This window comes from Ursus americanus, chromosome 3, assembly GCF_024610735.1.
Source record: "Ursus americanus isolate L20-20 chromosome 3, mUrsAme1.1.p, whole genome shotgun sequence".
In the NCBI taxonomy this organism is placed as follows: Eukaryota; Metazoa; Chordata; class Mammalia; order Carnivora; family Ursidae; genus Ursus; species Ursus americanus.
In genome coordinates, this window is record NC_142129.1 from 33905881 (window position 1) to 33930773 (window position 24893).

At 38.4% G+C, this 24893-nt stretch overlaps 1 protein-coding gene across 9 annotated transcripts in view; it reads left to right on the forward strand.

The window, feature by feature from the left end:
- LOC148110362 (uncharacterized) overlaps positions 1-24893 on the forward strand; it is a 296218-nt gene that overhangs the window by 112654 nt on the left and 158671 nt on the right. For all 9 annotated transcript variants that reach the window (XR_015723895.1, XR_015723896.1, XR_015723897.1 and 6 more), the window contains exon 3: positions 21049-21121. The gene's annotated coding sequence lies outside the window, so the exon portion shown is untranslated. The remainder of the gene's footprint in view (positions 1-21048; positions 21122-24893) is intronic.

The window sequence follows — 24893 nt, forward strand, 5'->3', positions numbered from 1 at the left end:
ATGTTTGCACACAAAACAAGCTCTAAAACCAAACTTATTGAACAAACCTCCAGTTACAATCATAGTGTATTAAAAAAAATACTACTGGACTAATGCACGATGTTGAGTATATATAGAAAATGTCCATGAGAACCCAACCCAAAGAAAGAGAATTGCATCTATTGTACGGTGTTATCTTGGCTTTTATAGCATAAAAACTATGAGTTCATAGCATAAGAACTATGGGTTACTTTCTTACTAAGTTCCCGTTTGCCTTATTCCATTTTTAGAATCCTAAAACAAGGGTGTTCTCTGCTAGTTATTTTGGTTACTATGTCAGTCAATAACATTTGCCAAATAAGTTTTGTCGCATTAAATGTTTTGTGATTGAGTTCGGATTTGAAATCTGTAGCACTTTACTTTTCTCAGTCTTAAAATAATTTACAACCATATGAATGGTTGCACTCACTTTTTCACAGACTTGATCATATTGAAAGTAATTAAAAAATATATTTCATTTGTCCATTTAACAAAATACAGATGCTTTTGCAAATGATTGCCCTCCCAGCAAGATACACAAGGAAAGATGGGGTGCCCGGCTGGCTTAGCCTGTAGAGCAGGTGACTCTTGATCTCAGGGCTGTGAGTTCAAGCTCTGTGTTGGGTATAAAGATTACTTAAATATAAAATCTTTAAAAAAAAAACAAAACAAAACAGGAAATACAGGGAAAGAGACTGAGCATAGCCAATGACAGCTGTAACTTTTCTTAAGGATGGAGTTAGTACATATTCTGTAATTATTCTTATGTCTAACAATTATAAACAATTCAGTAGAGAGTCAACAAATTAAAACTTCCCTGGAAATATTCTAAATTTTATTTCTTCCCAAATCCATGTATCTCTCTAATGTGTCTCTTCAACCAAAGAAAATAGTCAGAAAACACATTGTTCTTTAGCTAGACAAGTAAAACTAAAATCACCAAGACCCCCACGATATTAGAATTGATGCATTTCTATGAATTTCAAGGAAAGTTACCTTCTTCCTTTAGGTTTTATATGTCTGCATTATGTGTTTTTCTAAACATCATAAATCCAAATATAAATAATAATTATGTATCTGGCACATGAAAAGATGGCTCTGGTGCCAATAGTGTCAGAGAGAAAACTGAAACGGCAGTAAGTGCTGATAGTAAAACGTAAGATGAGATAAAAATCCTCTCTAATTAAGGCAATCTTAAGTCATGAATGATGTAGCTATTATGAATTATTAAGGATGGTCCCATTAATTTAACCAAAAATAATCCTCTTACTATATTCCCAAAAGCCAAGTATTCTAATAATTTAAAGCTCTGAAATCTTCCCTTCACTTTGAAGGGAAACAAAATTAAATTACCTTTTAAAAAGGCCAAATGTTGAACCATAAACTCCTTTTTCTATCCCGAAAAGGTTCCCTTGTTTAGTTTTAATTGGAAATATTTGTAACAAAATTTAAAATCATTAATATGATTAAAAGGAACTTATTAGGTAATGAATTAAACAGGAAGCCGGGCAAGTCTTTATTTTTTTATTTGATTTTTCCCCTCCCATGGAGTCAGCCACCCTATCATGCATTTTCTAGAATGGCTCTGAAGAGGGCAAGCCAAAGAAGTAAGAATTAAAGGATAACAGGTCCAGATAGCTACAACTTCGCTTATAAATGGATGACCAAAGATTATTTAGATTAGCTCCTGTAGCCCAAATACAATTCTCACACAACTGCTGTCCTACAACAGAGCCAGTCCTCTCTTTTCTACAGATGCATTGCGGTGGTGGTGTTTTTTTAGGGCGACACGGTTCATCTTCATTCTAGATGTGTTTAATGGGTTTAGAAACCGACTTCAGCTCATGAGGCAGAAGTGTAAGTAGGCAGCGAATAGCAATGCCGTGAGGATCGTGGGATTGAGGCTATGACAGAGCTTTATGAATCGGCAAGCACAGTACCAACGGAAGATGTTTTTATAAATTTAAGAGATCTAAAAGATGTTGAGGAGAGGTTGGAAGTCAAGAGGGAACCAAATCCATGCCACGTAAGGCAGCGAATATGCATAATCTGATCTTCGTCTCCCCTGTGAGGCTGTAAACTTCTCCGGAGCCTAGAAACGTCTTCCACCCCCTGCAGTGTTGAAGCGCATGCGCAGCAGCGGTAACCAAGCCACGGCCCGGGGCCCTCCGAGCGCTTCAGAACGTCGTGCTTAGGAGACCCTTGAAACAAGCTTAAAGAAAAAAGGAAAAAAAACCTAATTGTCCTTAAAAATTGTATTGCTGTTATGACTAGAATCCCACTAATAGCTTATCCCTTGGGAAACTGAGAGCTATTAGGACGTAGGGAAACACACGCCCACCTCATAATGGAGTAGCGTGATGGGCAGAAAGGAAGTGAAGCCAGCATGAATATCCTAAAGAAAATATGGCTGTGGCCCTTTCCTCCGTGCTGCCTTTCCTTCCTGACTCACGTCGCCTTTGATGGAATTCGCCACAGCTGACGGGGGAGGCACTCACGGAGTTCCGCGGCGGCGCAGTGATCAAGCACACAAATGCCCTTTATTCCTGACCAGGTGCCATTCAATGTGTTTACTTAAGAGTCAGACAGTTTCCTCCAGGAAATCATGCACATTCCATACTAATCCTGGTGCTAGCCCAGGTGAGGCCTGGCGACGTGGCCCAGACTTGCAGAGGGAAAAGGCACGGCGGCCGTGGCTCTGTGCGAGCACCAAGTGGATGCCTGTCCCCCACGGGACACACGTCGCTGCACCAAGCACAGGAGCAGTCAGCCACGTCCGAATTAGGGCAGGTCTGTGCCTCTCTGTCATCCCTAACTATAGCAATAGAATAGCAAACACATAATCCGCACACCCAACGCAAGGTTTGAGGAAAGAATTAGACATGCATTCCACTAAAAGTACACAAGCCACGGAGAGCCAGGTAAATTGTCTTTAAAAGCTTCAAATGATTTGCTTTTTCAAAAAATCAAAAAACCTATCGACTTTTCTAGAAAGCCATTCTCTTGTGAATTTACAATAGTTTCTCAGTTTCACCCATTCCATTCGCTAGTTCCACGTCTCAAGAAAACATAATCCATCAATTATAACAAAAAAATATGTTATCCAGGTAACTAAAAGTTTTTATAATGATAAAATGTTTTCATATTAAAACAAGCTCAGACATTTAAAGGGTCTTTTCCTCCATATTTTTCTTTAGATACATTATATAATAGAGGCATGTACAGAAAAATGAAGAGAACTGATTAATCAGTTTAAAAAAATCAAACATGAATGGCTCTTCCTTCTGTTTCAGGTCTTCAGCGAAAAAACCAGTCCAAAGATATCATGTATTGGTTTGCTCTGAAAGGCATTATAATTAAAAGATGGGAACAGTATTAGATACTGCAAATGAGGATTTTGTAAAATGAACGAGAAAACCTTGGTGTATGTTTATTAAATATATTTGAGCTCCAATAATATGGTAGGCATTGTGGAACATTTAAATGTGGTTCCTGTCCTTGTTTCCTTATTATCTTCTTTGGTTTTTTTCCTTAACAGATCTGACTAGGTCCTGCAGCTTTGAAAAAGAATTTAAAGCCCATAAATTTCACAAATCCTAAGCAAGAAGCATATATTAGTTCTTCAAAGCATATTGGTGTATTTTTTAACTGAGGATTTTAGCTTTCATGTGATAAAAGTTTTAGTGATTTCCTTACCATGTCTTGTTAAGGCTTAAGTTCCTCATTTACATATTTGATGTCTCTCAGGAGACAGACAAGCTTCAAGTTAATTATCTATGTAGCTGTAAGAACTCTTGTTTCCTGGTTAAGAACTCTCCAAAAGAAAACTAATAGTTATTAAATGTTACACTGAGTCACCAAAAGTAATCAGGATACACAATGAGAGGCACTAAACAGGCACTTAAATTTAATAAAAACCTCAACTTTTTATAAGATAAATGAAATATAAATCAATTAAATCTCTTACAGTAATTTTCAGGGAAAACAGCCGGCAGACTCCAAACAGCTAAAATCTGTGCTCTAGAAAGTGATTAGGCACTGCTGGAGGCTTGAGGAAATTACTGTAAAATTCTGGAAATAGACCTATTGAACTCAGATTTGTGATAGAGTTGTAATTAAGGAAATGCCACGTCAAAAGAAATGTTAGTGTTTCCCCCACCGAATGCATGTGAGTGTGCGTATCTGTGCACACACATATGCACGCATGCATGCAGATACACGTATAGGCTCTACATATACATATATACCCTGTGCTATTCAGATATATGTGCTTTGTTTTGCATAATGACAAAATAATGTGGACAGAAATGCTCATCTTTGAATTTGAAAGTCTGTTAAGGAACAGTTTCATGGAATGATAAGAAAGAGAAGAAAGAAGGGCAAGCGTAAGATAGACTTGAGTTGCAGTTGGGAAATTGGAACCACAGCTATCAGGTGAGTTAATTAATCTGGGTATCGTTCAGTAAATGAAAGTGTGCCATCTATTTCACAAGGGCCCATTGTGTCTTGCATGTGAAACAAATTTACCCTGTTTGATTAAGGATTACTGATTGCCTCCAATTTATTATATGTATCCTATAATTAAGTCACAATGAGTTCGAATGAAATGGGGATGGTCTCCTCCACAAAGAAGACAACAAGCTCATTCTAGGAAGACCTTGGGGGTCATTCAAGAAGCAATGAAATGTTCTCCAGGGTGCATTAAAGGGAAAAGAGCCTGGTGGGCTGAGCGGCCTCTCCTTATACTCCAGCCTTCTCAGTATTCTCCTGCTTTTATGGAGACAAATGAAACTGTGTCATAAAATAACTCAAGGCAGTATCAGCAAGGAAAACAATGCTGTCTGCTCTTATATAAAGAAAAACATTGCCAAGAAAACCTACTACCTAGAAGGAAAAAAAGGCATGTAAGCCAAAGTGACACCCTATGTTGGAAGCCATTTAAAGGGGGATCTAAACAAATCAGTGAACTCTGAAATAGTGCATGTGATCTTTGAGAAATATACATCAAATATTTTTCTGTGTACAAGTAGCAAATACATAGGACAAAATCTTGTTGGGAAGTGAAATGCAATGAAAGGGACCCAGATCAGTATCGGTGTTGTATCTCTAAATATATTTTTCCATATTTTTATAAATGTTCTCAACGATGGACACAACAAAAGAGAAATTATACAGGACACTTGATAAAAATGGCAAGGAAGACTTTATTCAAGATATTACAATATTATATTTCTGGGAGAAGTTTTACATCTCAGAGGGCAGAGAAAGAATTTACAGTTGCAAGTTTTTTTAAGCAAATGATCTAAAACAAGAGAGGTCAGGAAGAAACCAGGCTAAAGTTCTGGCAAGTTCCAGACTATCTCTGTCAGTACACTATTCTGAAATTAGGATGACCTCACACAGAACTGGGAGCATCCCAGCTTAAACCATCCCCTTTATAAATGTATCTCTTTGGGAAACACATGCTCTAAAACATGCCAGCCTGCAAAAAGTTAATATGAAAATTTAGATTACTGGAGGCACTAAAATATAATAATTAGAAGATTAATTAAAAAAAAAAAAACAAAACAGTTGAAAGGCACCTGGCTGGCTCAGTTGGTACAGCATGTGATTGTTGATCTCAAGGTCATGAGTTCAAGCCCCACACTGGGTGTAGAGTTTATTTAAATTAAAAATAACAACAACAAAACAACCAGTTGATTTTGTTGACATACAAATCAAATTGTAAAAACCTTACCAACTAATAAGCGACCCAGAAATTACAAAGACTTCTCTGTTTTCAGCATAGTCACAGAATGAGCACATTTGTACATAGAAACTACATGTTATAATGGGAAAATAAGTTGCAGATGGAATCGGAAGAGCTCAGCCCAAATCTCAGCCACAGAAGTCATTTGTTCCATGGACCTGGGAAGATTATTTATCCCCTCCAAGCTTTATTTTTCTCATCTTCAAAGAAAGATAGAAGCCGCCCTGCTTACCACAGTGTAGATGAGAGAATGCCCTGAAAACATGTAAAATGTGTAATGAAAGGGAACATCAGAGAGAAAAGCAGAGGTCAGGTCAGAATGGACCTGAAAGCTGTATTTAGGAGTTTTTCCCTAAAACCTAAAAGCAATAGGAAACCATTGGAAAGATTTTTAAGCAAGGAAGTGACACAGTATCATTTTCACCTGCAAACGGTGACACTGTCGGCAGTGTGGAGCAGGGGTTAGGTGAGCGCAGTACCAGGGACGGCACAGTATGTGGGCCTGGGGGCAGGCGCAAGGGTCGTAGGTACTAAAGCTGAGGCAATTCGGAAGTTCTGTTTAAGACAAAGAATACAACATTCTAAGACCAGGGTGTTTGCAGAGCCTGGGGAAGTACAGACCCTTCGTACTGGAGCAGCATTAGCTCAGTAGTAAGTCGGCCTGTCTGGAGGCTGTTGAAATAGCAGTATGGACCTGATGATGGTACACTGACCCGAAATACTTAAAGTGGGGATGAGGGTATTGGAGAGAGTCAAGGGATGGGAAATGGGGCAGAATTGGTAGGACATGATGCCTGATTATATCAAGACAGGTAAGAGAGGGAGAGTCAAGATGTCTGGGTTTCTGGCTGAGTGGATTCAGACCTGGGGGTGAGAGACTTAGCTTCAGGAAGAAGAGGTCACATCTTCTCTTACAACAGGAGGGGGAAAGGAAGTCTGATAGTGGATGGGTGAGGGTTTTGTGGGCAAGCTGATGCATTCCCACATCTGTTACGAAGCAAATTGCAGTGCAAGAGGGCACTTTGTCAGAAAAGAGAGAGAAGGCAGAATTGTCAGTGCTGCAGAGAAGACAAGGAAGGGGAGGGCTTACAAATATCTTTTGGAATGAACAACTTCATCTTTGTAAAAGAGAGGACTCACAAGGTGGCAGGAGAGTGAAAGGGAGATGGTACAAGTGTGTGGATGCAGAAGTGAGTATGGCATAGAGCAAGGAGAGGCGACTCGCTGGAGAATTCTGCTGGTGAGGTGAAGAAGAGTGACAGAGCCACAGTGAGAGGAATGTGGGCTTGAGGAGGCATAGAAGTGATGATAACTAGATGAGCCAGTTGGAGATGGAAGGTACAGGAGAGACTAGTAATCTGACTAGCAGCGTCATATACAAGGGTGGGACTCACAGTGCCATGAGTAGGAAAATCCGCAAATAGAGGGGTGTCTTCTCTGATACAGCAGGAGATAAAGTGGCTAAGTTTGTTCGTTTGGGAAAGAAAAGAGAGTTTCTTTCTTTTTTTCCTGTGAGGATAGAGGCAAGCTCATTTGCTATGAATGAGACGGTGGAGGTGAGGGTGGGGGTAACAGAAGTCAGAAGCTAATGGAGAAGATTTGAACGAGGCACCATGGGAAATAGAGGGGAGCTAAACAGGGGCCCCAGAAAAAATGCTGGCGGCATGGATGACCAAGTGATGGTAAAAAACATGAATTTTGGTGGCAACAGTCCATGAAGTTGTGTGTGTGTGTGTATTTCTAACAGTTCACCAATTAATGTGTTGTTATGAAGAAAGCACATGGCTGCACTGACCCAGGGTTGGAATTTTATCAGGTGATTGAGACAAAAGGACAATGGGTTAAAGATTCTAGAGATATAGACAACAGTATAGTTAAAAGAAAAAAAAAAAAAGGACTATGGTATCCAGTCAGCATAGAGAAGAGAGTGAAGCGACATGTGGGCTGATACCTGGAAAACTAGTACAACAGTGAAAAGACTGGATATCCCTAAGCAAGCAAGGGTTGAGAAGAGCATTAGTAATTGGATGAAGAGTTAGAAGGACAATTAGGTTATAATCATAGGGAGAATGTTTCAATGTGTTGTTCCAGAAAAGGAACCATTGCAAATTATTCCAATGTCCAGAATGTGGTCATAGAATTGGGTACCTGAAATAAACTGGACATAAAGGCTATTGGAAGGAAGACAAAGAAAATGAGCTAAAAAGTTGGGTTAAACATCAGTGTGAGCAGCAAAGTCATTGAGGCTGATGGAAGGATCTGCATTAGTAGGGAAAGTAGTAAATCAGGACGAAACACCTGAGTGGCTGGTTGTCTTAGGTTGGTAGAAGGAAATAAAGGGCTTCAAAGGACTAAGGGTTTTTATTTGGGGGAAAAAAAGATCCAAAGGGAAACTGGGAAGAGAGAAGGGTGTTAACTCCGTCCTAAGATGTGTGGTGCATGAGGGAATGAGAAACATCGGTGTAACGAGTAGCCTTGGAAACCGTACCTGTAAGAGGCCTTTAGGTCTCTAGTAAGATCAGGAAGGAAGAAAACATTAAATGAAGGTTTTGCAGATGCCAGGAGTAACTGAGGATTCAGGCGGCTCCCTGAAAAGTTCAGAAGGACACTGCAGTGGAAGAGGAGTCGGGCGAGGTGGGGCACAGAGCAGGCTGGGTTGAAGATTCCAGAGCCAGAGAAGAGGGTTCCGATGTAGAGAATCTAGGGACAGCAGGGAGACAAGACATAGTGGCTTTCTTTCTCTCCTGATTTCTGATAAAAACCTCATGGACAGGCAAAAAAATGGGCTAATCCCAAAGGCATTTAGCTGAATCATCTCCGGTAGAAGGGACAGCAAATGGAGAAATAAATCAGGTTCCTAGAAAAAGAGGATGTCAGGAAATCAAGGGCAGATTTGATGTATCCACAGTTTTGCTTAGGAGGGGCCCTGGGTGTCATTTATACACAGCTTTGTTAAGTCTTTCTGTGGCTTAAATAATAAACACAATGACTCTCTTTGCTTTATGTGTATTTTAAAAATCAGGCTTTTCATAGGTTAGATCTAAAATAGAAAACAAGAAATGTCCACTTATTTGACCTTGTTAGGCAAGCTTTTGTCTTCAACAGCATCCTCACTGTCGGGAACCTCTTATATGAACTCACCCATTCCAGTCACCCTGGCCTGGCCTGTTTCCACACTATTAACTTTTGTTCCTGGTCTCGACTATTCCTTATCTTCTCTCTTTTACCCAAGCCCTACCTTCCATCTGGATCAGGCTTCTGCACCTAGTTATCTAAAAATGCTTTTTCTGAGGACCAGCCCTTGGAGATCTTTCTGAACCCCCAAAATGTGATGATTTCTACAGAAGTGATGATTTACACAAGGGGATGTAACAATCTACACAGATGCTCCTTTGTCTTGTTAATTTCACATAGGCATTTGTGCCCTGCCTCCCCAGATTGCAAGCGCCCTGAGGGCAGGAACTGTACTTGCCTGTGCCCATTTGTATCCTTTCACAGCAGGATGCTTTTGTTCACAGCAGGATGCTTTCGCATTGCAGGGCTGCAGTAAGATGACCCTGTTGTAAGATAACCCTGCATGTGAGTTTAGCTGGGGACGCCTGAGCTAAACGAGCCTCTCCTGGAGAAATTGCAGGTTTCCTAACAAGCTGGTGAAACATTTATGAACAGAGTAGCTTTTCTACACCCCTTAAATTATGCAAGGTAGGGATAGGACCAGCCCTGGCAGGAAGGGGATTATTAAACATATATATTTAAGCATAAGAATAGTTACAGGATATTTTTTTTTAAGTTTTGTTAACAGTAACCCCATAGAAAAAATACTCAGATCAGTAGCGGAAGATTTGCTCGAGTCATGCCATATATATTTACTAGACTAATGACATCGTTGATACTAATAACTGAATAAAAGTTGCTTTTTATCCTGAGATGTCCTTTGAACAGCTGTCTCACATCTGAGCACACATCTGTGCTTACAAAAGGGTGGGGGGGGGGAATCAAAGAGCAGACAAGAGTCCCCCAGTGCAGTCAGGAGCACGCCCTGGCGAGCAGCTGCTGCAGGGCCTGGTTCTCTGGAAGGTAAGGAGGCAGGTGCACAGCTGGCTTGGAAGGTCACTGTATCAGCCCCCTGTACCTCCCCTCGGGCTCTGCTCCCTGGTCCCTGGCTATTTCAGGAATGGCAAGTACAGGAAAGAAACTCCCCAGAAGACAGAGGTGACGTGAGCTGTGACAGTTTTCCATACACCCTCTGTACCTCTCTTCAGGGCCTAGGCTAATCCTCCCGGTAAGTGCTCTGTCCAGACCGTACGTCCAAGGTGAGATGTAGGATCCAAAATAAATAAATATATAAGAATCCAAGAAATTTAGTAGTGAATTAGCATCTAAAATTGGGAAATAGGTTGTTTCCTCTGGGGCTTTATCCTCTGAGTTTTTTGACACAAATTTCAGGCAATAAAAAAATAAATGGAAATGAATAGGGCTCAATTTATAAATTAGGTTAATTTAAGAACCGAAAGAGACAACAAACTCACACACACAAAAAAATCAAAACGTAGAGCAAAAAAAAATATGCTTGGGGTTTTTAAGAAGCCACAACTTTAACACTGCAACAGCTCTGAAATGTAAGTTGTTTTACCATTTGAAAGGCACAAAATGAAAGGGGGCTAGGAAGGAATGGAAAATGTTTGAAAACAATAATGCTATTCACAACAGGGCATGCACTTAAACTCCTGCACCTAATGGGACTGCTACTGTTCCAAGCAAATAGAAACACTTACCTTAAGGACTTTGCTCTGAGGCTGTCTGTCTGAATGCATCTTCCCCATCCTGGCTACTGTCACAGACTCAGACCAAGGATGGTGAACATTTCTCAAAATTTTTTTCCTTCCTGTTTGAAGAAAGCACAGACATCTTTAAAAATCTTTCTCACATTTCAGTTTTTTAAATCTAAATTCAAGTTAAATATGAAAAAAGTTTACTTCAGAATATGCTTTTTGCCCAAATGCTGAATTTGGTTTACTACACCATGGAGGAATTCAGATCTCTCACTTGAGGAAAGGCTGTAGCATCCACCGAAGTTCAATAAAATTATGTTATTATGTGAAAATTAGTGGAGAAAATGTAAGGCCAGTAAAAGAAATTGCAGGTGAAAATCTTTGTGACTTGGAATGAGAAAGGACTTCTTAATCAAGATTCAGAAAGTTCTTTGGGCAACTAATCTTTGACAAAGCAGGAAAAAACATCCAGTGGAAAAAAGACAGTCTTTTCAATAAATGGTGCTGGGAAAATTGGACAGCTACATGCAAAAGAATGAAACTTGACCACTCTTTCACACCATACACAAAAATAAACTTCAAATGGATGAAAGACCTCGATGTGAGACAGGAATCCATCAAAATCCTGGAGGACAACATAGGCAACAACCTCTATGATATCAGCCACAGCAACCTTTTTCATGACACATCTCCAAAGGCAAGAGAAACAAAAGATAAAATGAACATGTGGGACTTCATCAAGATAAAAAGCTTCTGCACAGCCAAGGAAACAATCAAAAAAACTAAGAGGCAGCCCACGGAATGGGAGAATATATTTGCAAATGACACTACAGATAAAAGACTGGTATCCAAGATCTACAAAGAACTTCTCAAACTCAATATGCGAGAAACAAATAAACAAATCATAAAATGGGCAGAAGATATGGACAGACACTTTTCCAATGAGGACATACAAATGGCTAACAGACATGTGAAAAAATGTTCAAAATCATTAGCCATCAGGGAAATTCAAATCAAAACCACACTAAGATACCACCTTACGCCAGTTAGAATGGCAAAAATCAACAAGGCAGGAAACAGCAATTGCTGGAGAGGATGTGGAGAAAGGGGATCCCTCCTACATTGTTGGTGGGAATGCAGGGTGGGTGCAGCCACTCTGGAAAACAGTGTGGAGGTCCCTTCAAAAGTTAAAAATTGAGCTACCCTATGACCCAGCCATTGCAATGCTGGGTATTTACCCCAAAGATACAGACGTAGTGAAGAGAAGGGCCATATGCACCCCAATGTTCATAGCAGCATTATCCACAATAGCTAAATCGTGGAAGGAACTGAGATGCCCTTCAACAGATGACCGGATTAAGCTGTGGTCCATATATACAATGGAATATTACTCAGCTATCAGAAAGAACGAGTTCTCAACATTTGCTGCAACATGGACAGCACTGGAGGAGATAATGCTAAGTGAAATAAGTCAAGCAGAGAAAGACAATTATATGATTTCTCTCATCTATGGAACATAAGAACTAGGAAGATCGGTAGGGGAAGAAAGGGATAAAGAAAGGGGGGTAATCAGAAGGGGGAGTGAAGCATGGGAGACTATGAACTCTGAGAAACAAACTGATGGCTTCAGAGGGAAGGGGGGTGGGGAATGGGATAGACTGGTGATGGGTAGTAAGGAGGGCACATATTGCATGGTGCACTGGGTGTTATACGCAACTAATGAATCATCAAACCTTGCATCAGAAACCGGGGATGTACTGTATGGTGACTGACATAATGTAATAAAAAAAATTAAAAAAAAAAAATGTTCAGCAAGATGAAGACTAACCAAATTTGGGATTTCTGTTTATCAGTTACCTTAGACTAATGGTTGACAGAACCAGGAAAGCTGAAGATCCTTCAAAACCAAAAATTACCTAGGGATTAGTATCTACATTCTAAAAGAAACTTCTAAAAAAAAAAAAAAGATAGAAAACCTGACAGGAAAAGAAAATTGAGCAAAATTCTGGAAGAGAAATTCAATGGGAACATAAATAGTAAGTATTTGTAAAGATGCTCAGTCTGACTAATTACTAGGAAAAAATGCAAATTAAAGTACCACCTCACATTTAGTAGATTTGTAAAAATCTAGAAGTTGAGCAATACCAGGAGTTAGCCAAAATGTGGAAATAAAACTAGTACAGTCATTCTGAAGAACAATCTGGCAGTACTTAATGAAAATTGAAGTGGTATAACCGATGACCCAGCAATCCCTCTCCGAGGCCTATCCCTGGAGAATCTCTCGCACAGTTGCTTAAGGGGACGTTTAGAAGAACGTGTCACATGAGTGGTGGTGGCAGAGTTTGAATCAAATAAGATCACTAACAGAATAGATTGGTAAAGCACGGTGCATGCATACTATAAAATGTTATGCCTTGCTTAGAAGCAATGAACTAGAAATGCAAATTGCAAACATGGGTAGATCTTCAGAACATAGTCTTAAGAAAAAAAAGAAACAATTCAGGATCTTAAGTATCATGCGGTTTTTGCAAGTTAAAAATGCAGGAATACATAAAATATAATGGATAAAAGAGAAAAAGAGAAATTGGTGGGAAGCAACACTTGGCTTTTAAAAATTCAGAACTTAAATGTTGTAAGTTAGAGAGTTGGGTCCACATTGAATCTTAAAATAGCATAGTCATCGTTATAGTGAATAACATTCCCTACTTTTTAGCTGCATATGGGAAAGTAAACTATCAGTTCATAGGGTGCATTCTATCTCAAAGGAGAAGCCACAGCTCTGCGGACCAGGATTCCTGGGGTCTCACCCTTCTCAATGAATAGTGCAAGAAATCAAGGTCAGAAGTGATCTGAATCAGGGACAAGATGCTATGAGTTGGACTGAAGCTTTTACCCCAGCTTCCTCCCCAAATTTATCATCATAAAGCTTTTGGATAAAATTAGTGAAACTTATTACCTACCCACTATAAATAAAGTCTGTAGTATAAGAGCTTATCACGTTATAAAAAATACCTCTGTAGTAGAAAAGCTTTTCACATCTGATGGCTAATTATATAACAAAATTTAATAAAAGTTATTAACCTATGTAAAAATAAGCCACCATAGTCTATATCATAAACAGACATGCCAAGCAGTAGAAAGAGGTTCTGCTCTTGAGAATTTCAAAATGCAATAAGAAAAATTACTTAAAAGGATGAGAGGTGACATACTAGAAAACATTTAAATAAATGTAATATAATCCGGTAGTGCATATTATGTTGACTACAATGCAATGAAACTCCTTCTGTAAATCAATCAACTATATAGAAATAGAGCCACTTTTATGATTCTATCCCATACTTTATGTACTTTATGTATTCCAAAGAGATACTTGAGTTTAAGAAAGAAGTCTGAAGCAGTATTCAAGTTCATTCATACAAAGTGAGGTAGAAGTTGCTATAAATTTGGAAAATAAGAGGTACAATAAAATTTAGTAAGAAATTTCCCTTGAACATTAGTGCTTAAGGTAAATTAAATTAAAATTTTAATTATAAGAGAAAGAGAAAGTAGAAGATATCATTATAGATTCTGAAGAGGATTCGAGATATTTTAAGGTTGATGCCATTGCTTCCTGATACTGTCTAATCTCACTACAAAAGATAAAACTTTGATTTTATTTAATGAAGACATTTCATTAGCTCTATTCTTATACTCGCTTGACTTGACCGGGACCATATGGGATTCCCAACTAGCAAAAGGAAGGGAGGATAAAATTAAGAGAAATGAGGTTTTTCTTTGGCAATAACTGAGAAAAATCCAAAGGGGGGGGGAATGAAGAGATTGAAAGTGTTAAGAGGCAATGAGTGTAGAGTTTTAGAGAGTAACTCTGAGTCCAAGGACCCTGAGTCAAACCCTTGCTTACTGGTGGGTAGAGCTTGGGCCAGTTATTTACCCTCCCCCTCGTGCCTAGTCATATAGTGGATATTTCCAGAAGATGAGACTGGGAGTGGGGAAAGACTTTGCTTTTCCTTTGTCCATTTTTTTATTTCTGTACTGTTATTTTATATGTATGGAGTGTTTCTCTCTCTCTCTCTCTCTCTCTCTATATATATATATACACACACAAACATACATAATGAGCATGGGCCATTTTATATCAAAAAACTTACTTTAAAATACACTTTAAAATCAACAAATAGGCAATTAGAAAGTAATTGGAACTTAATTGTAAAATATTTGATGAGTATATGGAATTGACATGAGGAGCAGACTTTTGGAAACTAGATTGTAAATAGTATGGTTTTTTTGTTGGTCACAGTTCTTAATGAGGAAAGAAAACATGGTTAAAGAGCTTGTGCCCCACATGAAGACTCTCAGCCAAGGCAACAGGGGAGCTGGATCCAGCCCAGAAGCCGCCAGCCAATCTGAATATGTCCCCTATCCTTGATGGGGTCCATTTTCTCAGTCATTCATAGGTACCCCAGAGTGCCGTATATGGCACAGTGATCCTATGTCCCACCTGAATTCTAGGAGAGGTTTTAAAAAATCCTCTTTTTTCTAAAGAGCCAATAACCACTTAGCCAGAAAAATATCCTTCTTTGCAAAAGAGCAGGCATTAAATGTGGTGATATGAACAGATTGTTTCTTCTGTACTACATAGTTCTTGGGGAAAAAATGACATGAATTTGCCCGGGCTCATGAATGCCTTGGTATATCACCTCTGTAACATCTCAGCTTCAGTTTCACTGTTGACCACAGCTTATTAATTGTACCTCAGGCTCTGTGGGCAGGGACAGCAACCTTTACCTGTTGGAAGATGTGACTCTGTCAATGAACGCCTCTTCCAAAGCAAGATTACCCTCCCCATCCCAGTTGCCAGGACTGTTCTCAAAAGTTCCTAATAACACTAATAAGTAACAACAAGTAAGTTGTTACTAATCAGTAACATTTTTTGACAGCTGATACCATATATCAAACGAATTTATATCTTTGTCCTCTCAGTGAATATTTGTTGGATCTTGGTTCCAAGTATGAACTCAGGATTTGGCTTCCTCCTGATCAGAACAGTGACTCCAAGCTCAGGGATATTTTTTTAAATCAACCTAAAATAAACAATGAAGTTCCATTCTTTCCGTATAGATGTAGAATTGTGTATTTCTGCATTATATGGATTTATCTCCAAGATGGAGTACACATAATTATTTTAAACAGAATATTTAATCAATCCAAATATGCCATTTCTTCACAGAACATTGGTTAATATACTGATATTTTCTTTCTTTTCCTAAAAGCTCCTGGTCATTAAGAACTTGCTTTGCCCTAGTTCTTCTTAGGTATGGTCATAAGATGAAATACTCTAAAAATGAGTGAATAACAATATAATGGTTAATGATGGTTAAGAGCGAGTGAATGCCTTGGACCCAGAGAAATCTAGGTATGGAAATTTAACTGACTTAAATAAGCAAGTTAATTAACTTTGTAAACCTCAATTTCCTTTTCTCTAAAATGGAAGACATAGCCTCTAGGGACTGTCTGATAAATACCTTGAAACAGGCATTTGCAAATTTTTGATAGCTGTTTTGCCCCTAAAGGCAAAGACCCAAGCAGGGGCAAAGGTCATGACAAAGAGCAGTGGCAGAAGTAGTGGTGGAACCAAAACTTGTTTTTATCCTCAATAATTTGGAGACTAGGTCATTCAGTAAATTGATTTTTAGCAAATTAGCTTTAAGCAAATTGGTCATTTGGCAAATTGGCTTTCAGCAAAAGAGTTCTCAGTTCATTGGCTTTCTGTGATTTATTTTATGTAAATTGTCTGTTTCCTTTCTAAAGTAATGTTTGAAATTAGTGGACATTTCTTCTCACAAAAGGAATAATCAATGGTCTCAAGAAGAATGAGATTTAATAAAAATAATACATGCCAATAGTGATAGCTCTCTGTCATGAAAGAAGCGAGAAGTATATCTGTTTCCTTTGGTTATCAGCAACAAGTTTTGGGAAGAAAGTTCTCTCCCTTGTGCCTGAATACGTGACCTTCACGGGAAAGTGTCCCACCTGCAGATCCCTTTTCCCCAGATTAACTGACAAAGTAGCATAAACTGTGCCCCATGGGCGAGCTGGGTCATAGCATGGTCACTCTGCATTTGGGCCACTTTCTTATTCAACGCTGATGTCTACCAGCAAATGAGTCATTACTATCTATAGCGATTACTAAGCCGTCAACATAAACTATTCCCTTCATTTCGCCCCATCCTAAATAGCCAGTTTATTGTCCATTTTCATGCTTGTGCTTTGCTTCTATTATGTTGCCAAACTATTTTAAGCAATTAATTTCTGAGGTTGAAGTATTAAGGTAGGATTGAGGGGAAAATTAATATTCAGATGAGGAAATATTTAGTTGGCATTCTAGTGAACTTTTGTTGTGCTTTCTGAAAAGACACTCCATGTCATTCTCTGTGAATTTTTCTGAAAGACACATCTTGAAGCCAGATTTTCTCTATTTTCTCAAAAAAGCACACATTCGCAGTTGTCCATTTGTAACTGTAATAAGGAAAGCTGAAATATACATATACCACCATCATCCGGAGAGAAACTTAAGGTTCAGAAAGAAAATACTGATTAAAGACAGAAGCATTTTTTAGCTAAAGGGAGGCCCTTCGAAATGGCTGAGTCCAACAATAAGACCAATGCACTTTCAGTAAATGATGGCAGAGATATTTCAAAAGGAATGGTGCCAAAGCAATGGTGGCATGTGATTAGCAGGAATACACCTTCTTCATGGGGGAATATATTCATGACAATTGTTTTTGCACTTGGTAAACTCAGGAAGAAACAGGCTTGAACCCTCACTGACAGTGAGAGATGGAGCAGGATGCATGCACACTCTGCAGAGAGAACTGCTGGATATACTGTTCTTGTTTATTGGTTTGCTTGTTTTTGATAGGCAGCAAAATTTCTCAACCTACGTGTCTTCTTCTGGTCCCAGATGCTACTCCATGTCTGTGGGGCTGAATTCCAAAAGCAGTTGCCCAAGAAAGGAGCCCCTGACAGAAGCAAAACCAACAGTCCAGTCTTAGAATATGTGGAAGGATGCTGAGGGAAATGAACTTTTTCTCCAGCAGAGCTGGAAGAGACTATAGAATGCAACCAGTCAGAGAGCAGCAGACATGAGAGACTAACAGAAATAAGGTTAGAGCACATAGCATTAGATCTCTGTTTCCTGCCCTTACTGAATATTCTTTGAAAGAGCTAACTACCCCAGTATTCTTTCCAGCTACATAAACCAACGAATCTGCTTTCTTAATCTGGTCCAATTAGATGTCTGTAAATTGCAGTAAAAAGAGTCCTAATTGATATGTGCATATTACCTTTATGCACATATCTCACCTTCCCTACTCCACCCACCCCCCAACATACACACACACAAAGCTGGTAGAAACCTGGTCACAGCAAACCCCTATCTACCATGGGGCAGAGATTAGAGAAAGCACACCCAACAGGTAGATGGTAAGGCCTCAGAGAAGGAGAAGGTTGGTACAAAATATCAACCACCATGATCTGGAAGGGACCAGAGATAACCGTGTTGCTTAGCTATACAAATATTTTGTCAAGATTTTTATTTTTAGCTGATCAGCCCTTTTGTGGAGGTCTCACCCCCCTCCCCCAAAAGGATTTTTTTTTTTTTTCTCCCTCATTAAGGCTAAATCTGTCCCTTCTCTGCCAGAGGATAACAAGGAATTTGGGTACCTTACTGCGGGGATAGAAATAAAGGGCTTTCTCTCATGGGTTAAAAACACAAAGCAAGCACCCCTTTCTGCATAAGTGCACCTTTGGTGTGACAGCTAAGGGGAGAGGTAATGTTACTGTATTGTTCAACCCCAATCTGTCCTGTGGAGGCTTCAAGCCAAGGGTCCGCTTCTGTGGGCAGATGAGGTCTCTCCTGAGGTCTGAGGACCAATCACTCACCGAAGAGTGATTTCTTGTCTCTAGATAAGAAATGTGAAAGAAAAAAAAGAGCCAACTCTATTTCTGCCTCTCCATCTTCCTATTAACGCTGAGACTTCTAGATATTTTTGAAGGTGTTTCCAAGGGGCAGTGGTCAGATATGGCTTCTATTAAGAACAGGCCTCTGGGGACCCAGAAACGACCTATCCTATCCTAATAGTAAAATTCTAGCTGAAATTAAGTTCTGCCTCATGAGCCAAATAGTCTAGTTTATCTACGTCCCTCATTTATTTCCATCTGAAAGAGCTAGAGTCCTGTCTTCGAACGCCTTACTTAAGCTGCATTGCAGGTTATGAAGGTGAAGGCGGGTCAAAATGGAATAAACAGAAAAGCCCTAAACCTACTTCTCAGAACAAAATTGGGATCAGGGTTAGAGTTACAAGTACAGTAGGGGAAAATACGGTAAAATCCCCAAAAAGAAGACCATAAAAATCCACCTGCCCCTTATTCTACAATTGATTCAGCCTCCTTAGACCAACCTTGGAAGATCTTGGTTTTCTTTTACATAAAAGAAAAAAAAAAAATGCCTATTAATTCTAGAGACACAATACCATGCAAGTTTGCAGTTATAGAAGGTTTCTTAAACAGAACCATCAGGGCACTATAATTCAATATATTTGCAGTTTATTTGGACATATATGGTGACATAATTGAAGAAACAACTCCACTACTATTTGTTAGTCTGTAAAGAACTAGGAAAATAAGGGCTGAAATTTTTGTTTAAAACAAGTTAATTATTTTAACTATTGTGAAATAACAAATAAAAAGCTTTTTAATGAGTTCATCATGTTAGGGGTATGTTAAATGTTATTTTTCAATTATATGATTAGAATAAAAAGTCAAGTTTCAGTGCAGTTATTCCATTATTATAAATGAGAGCTAAAGTTACCATTGGCTTTGGCCAAGTTCTCTTAAAAAAATAATCTTCTAATGCATTATAAATTACTATAAATTCCTCTATAATTAATACTTGAGGATGCAAAATTGTATGCATTCATTATTTTCAAGTAAATTGGGGTATATTATATATAAAGTCTCTTTTCTGTTATTGTTTTTGAAAGGGAAGAAAAAACAGCTAAAATCTCGCTATACTGGGTTTTTAACTCTACCTGCTATGCAAACATGCACAGATTTTTTTTTTTTTTTAAATGAAATGAAAACAAAACAGGCATTTTCTGGTCTAATGAGCTATTTCCATCAAAATAAATTCCCCAAATGGAAGTATTACAAGGCTCATGCTAAGCATAACAATAATGCTTTATGTATTTTCAGAGCCATTGCAATATCCCTGTAATATAGGAACTTTGAAAGCGGAGCATACAGCTGCAGCAGTGTTCTAACAACTGTATTCTTCACTTCTAATCAGAGCAGCACCCGGGAGCCCTCAAAACAAGCACCATGAATAAAGGCTGGAGGGGAAAGAGAAGTTCTGCACTGGAGTCTCCCACTGCTTGAAATAACAGGCTCTTTCTGTGGGTCGGGTTTTATTATCTGTTATATAACATCTCAAGTGTAGTTATTTCAGTAGGGTAGGAGGATTTTAACGTGGATTTTATTCAGGTTATTCCCAGAATATACTGCCCAAATTATGGAATACCATGATGAAGGCAAGGAAAGATGGCACTGAGTAAATGAAGTTGCATTCTTTGTCTGATTAACTGCCCCACCCCACCTACCTCCCAGTGTTGTAAGGATCATAGGAGACAAAATATATTCAAACACTTGGCAAACATTCTAGAAGTGTGGTAAAATCAGGGCTGGTTAGATGTCAGTTAATGTTATTTAGGGATGAGTGGCCCTGGAAGGGGCACTCATGAGTCTCTGGGTGCTCATAATATTGCTTCTTAATCTTGATGCTGATTACATGGGTATGTTTAGTTTGTAAAAATTCAGTGAGGTATACACAGCTATGTGCATGATTTATGTATATTCTTTTTCAATAAAAATTTTCTTCAAAACAAGGCTAATGGTATGAGATAATGACCTTCACTTGTGCCAAACTCAAATGCCCAGGGGCGCTAGTCAAGACATGTAAATACATGTTCAAGATGAGCTGGTTCCTTTGAATGGATGAGGAACTGTCTCATATAAAGAGACATATCGCCCAGCTCCATCTTTTGTGGAGGCATGGGATTCACAGGCCCCATGGTGCCAGACTTTGAGAAAAGGACACAAATTTAGCTTTTGCATGTAGAAAATCACTGTTTTTAAATGTAAGCAAACATTCAAAATATTTAAACACCGAACATTACATCAAAAACTAATGGTGTACTATATATGTTGGCTAATTGAGCTTAATTTAAAAAATGTTTAAAGTCCTAGGAGCTCTCAGGGGCAAGGAGATTAGGGATTCTTGACCTCAGTGTTTCAGCATGCAAGCCATCAGGTATGATGTGGCAAAGAGGGAGTCATAGGAAATACCCTTTCACTGATAAATTATACAGCCTGTGAACTCCTGGAGAGTATTTCCCAATATCTTTATCAGTAGCTCTGGGAATAGTATAATAACTAGAAAATCTTTTCCCCTAGGTTTATGGTCTACTTCTGGAGAAGAAGACATGACAGGTGACACTAGATGGCATCCCATCCGACCCACAAAGAGGTATGTTTTTAACTTGGTTTCCTTGTGAATCTTGTATCATTTGGAAATATTATGCAAAGAGATATTGTGCAAAGGGATATTGTGGAATGTAGCATCATTGTCCCAGCCATCCCTTCATTCTAATAGGAAATGGCCTTGACCTTTGAAATGATAAGGATGTGATTTAAGAACAGAAGAAAGAAAGAAAGAAAGAAAGAAAGAAAGAAAGAAAGAAAGAAAGAAAGAAAGAAAGAAAGAAAGAGAAAAAGAAGAGAAAACAAGGGAAGAGAGGGAGGAAGGGAAGGGAGGGAGGAGGGAAGAAAAGAGAAAAAAGGAAAGAAAGAAAAGGAAAAAAAAGGAAGGAAGGAAAAGAAAAAAAAGAAAAAAGAGGAAAAAAAGAAAAAAGAAAAGTTAACTCTAAGTGTATTTAGGGCTTAGTAATGACAAAGGGGGTTAGTGGAATTCTAGGCCCTCACACAGGGAGGCCCCAGGAGCATGTCTGAAGAAACTAGTAAAACAGATGTTTGCCACCCTTTGTGGAAATCAGAAAGAGATATTTTTCTGTAGCTGTTGGTGTTCGAGTTCCACCCTTTCCTGCCCAACCCCTCCTAGACCCTCTTGTGTGTTGTTCAAGATTATAGAAATTTCTGCACTCAGTGCCAATATTTGGTTAGATTAGTTTTCCATAAAGCCATTGTGTACCAACCAATAATATCAATGTTTTGTTTAAGGTATGAGAGTTTGAACTTTCACAACTATTGAAACAATCCTTTGAAGATAAGCCTAAATGGAAAAAAAAAAAAAAAAGAATGCATGCAGGCCAAATAAAATAAATCTACTGTTTAATCTTAATTACAGTAATCTTTGAGAAGTTGCAAATATTCCAGACTCTCCTCCAGTTATACATTTTCCTTTTCTCCTTCCCTTAATAAAGTGGAGACAGCTGGAAGAGGACCCTAGTGAGGACCCAAGTCACCTTTATTCTCTACCTAACTTAACACTAGAGTGACCCTCACTATATTTCACAAATATATTCCTACTGTTGAAAAAACATATAGTGCGTATTTGTGACAATAACAAATAGAAGCGTTTTATTTGTGACATTTCTCACTTTGTCCTACTGTCTTGCCTCTAGGAGAAATTTTTAAAAATGAATTTATTGGACTTTTCATGTATTTTTAAACCACAACTAATGCATGGTAGAGTTGAACAGAGAGGAAATTAGGCGTATTGCTACAAACTTCTGATGTGTAGCCTTTTTTAATTTTAGCCAAAGTATACTAACAAAATGAAGGAATGGAAGTGACCAGTAGGCACAGTATTGCTGGTTCTTGAGGGTACCTGACTTTCTGGTGGTTCTGCTCGACAGAAGTTCTTTCTAGCTACAAATGGAGGATTCCCTGGGGGAAGGGTGGGTGGGAATTCTTCCTAGGCTGTACAGTCAGTAAAGAAAGTTATTCTGCCATTGGAGCCTGTGTAAATACCAAATGGGTATTTGGCCATGAGAAAGCCAGAGTAGTTAAATGCGTGAAGTATCTACTATGGGATCTTGTTTGAAAAAAGGAGAAAAAATTTTAAGTGCAAAAAAAAAAAAAGACATTAGACAGTGGTGAAACATGAGTGTATAGGCTTTTGCAATAAGGCCAGTGTACCCGAGTGATAACAGAGACAACAAGCCAACACTGAATTATTGCTAAAGGAAGCCTGTAAACCCCTAAAACATGCAAAGCAACACAGACTAAACTATTCCCAGAAGAAGCAGCAGCAAAGACTGAGCAACAAAGGCAGCGTGGGGCACTTTAGAAGAAAATGTCAAAACACAGACAAAAGAATACTGTAGGTTGACTGAGCCACACATTGAGCAGCACCGGGAAAACATTATAAACCCCCCAGAAAGAAGATCCTGGTAAAATAATTTATTTTTACAGTTTCTGTTTACAAGGCTCCTATTTCCAAAAGGATCTGGTGCCACTAAAATTCAATGCATCTTACAAATTTGACTGCAGTAATTCGTAATTGGCTGTATATTTTAAATTGAGCTGAGAAATCTGGTGAAAATACTCATACACATTGAAATGGTTGTTGATCATTAATTTCAATTTAAAGTCTCAGAAAAAAAAAGTCTCAGAAATTGTTAGAGGATGATATGCCCATAGTGAATAGACTCATTGAGCGTTATTCTGGCTGAGGCGAAATAAATGAAGACGGTGTGGTCACAGGCAGTGGGTAGAGACAGTGGCGTGAAAAGATATAGCTAAAAGTCTGGACTTGTTAATAACAAGCCATGTGACAATGTCCAGGTCACCAGTTTTGAGACTTTGTTTTCTGACCATCGAATAAGATAAAGGAATGCTACTTATACTACTAGTCTCACAGCTGTATTTAAGGATCAAATAAAATAATAGACATTAAAAACACAAATGTTATCTAAGGGTATTAATACCCATTAATGCAAATGTTACATATTGAGTGCCCATTTGTGTTGGCTCCCCAACATTACTCAGTCACTTGCCGTGTAGTTTACTGGGGCCATATTGTTACCGGGCATTATTCTGTGCTCCTAGTCTATGTGCTTATCTATTTTTTCATGACTATCTTCTGAGATAGACGCTATTACTATTTACCCTAATTGGAGGAAAAAATAAATAGGAAAGTGAGATAACTTGACTCCGTTTATAGTTAATAGAATCAGGAAACAAACTCAGTCTGCCCTACATTTATCTCAGTTAATCACTTGTACTTCGCTTATAACCTAATAAATGCTCAGTGAGTGCTTTATAATATTTTTAAAGAAACTTTTTATTATTGAGGTGTAATTGACATACATTATATTAGTGTCAGATGCACAATGTATTGATGTGACAATTCTGTAAGTTACTCCGTGCTCACCGCAGTATAGTCATCATCTGTCACTGTACAAAATTATTAAAACAGTATTAACCATATTCTTTGTGCTGTACTTTTCATCTCAGTGATTTATTTATTTTATAACTGGAAACTTGTACTTCTTAATCCCCTCTATTTATTTTGCCCTACCCCCAACCTGCCTCCCCTCTGGCAACCACCTGATTGTCCTTGATATTTAAGAGTCTGTTTTTTATTTGTTTGTCTGTATTGTTTTTTAGATTCCACATGTAAGTGAAATAATATGGTATTTGTCCTTTTCTGCCTGACTTATTTCACTTAGCATACTACCTTCTGGTCCATTAATGTTGTCACAAATGGCGAGAACTCATTCTTTTTATGGCTGAGTAATATTCCATTATATGTATATACCGCATCTTTATTGTTGATTCATCTGTAGATGGACACTTGGCTTGCTTCCATATCTTGACTATTGTAAATAATACTGCAGTAAACATAGAGGTGCATATATCTTTTTGAATTAGTGTTTTTGTTTTCTTTGGATAAATACCGAGCAGTGGAATTACTGAATAATATGATATTTCTATTTTGTTAAAGCTTTTCAGGAACTGTTTTCCAGTGTGGCTGCATCAGTTTACATTCCTGCCAACAGTGCACAAGGGTTTCCTTTTCTCCACATCCTTGCCAACACCCGTTATTTCTTCTCTTTTTGGTACTAGCCTTTCACACCTCTGGTGTGAGGTGCTATCTCATTGTGGTTTTGATTTTCATTTCCCTGATGTTTAGTGATACTGAGTGGCTTTTCATGTGTCTGTTGGCCATCTGTATGTCTTTTTTGGAACAATGTCTTTTCAGGTCCTCCGCCTATTTTTAAAATTCAGATTTTTTATTTTTTGGTGTTGAGTTATATTAGGTTCTTTATATATTT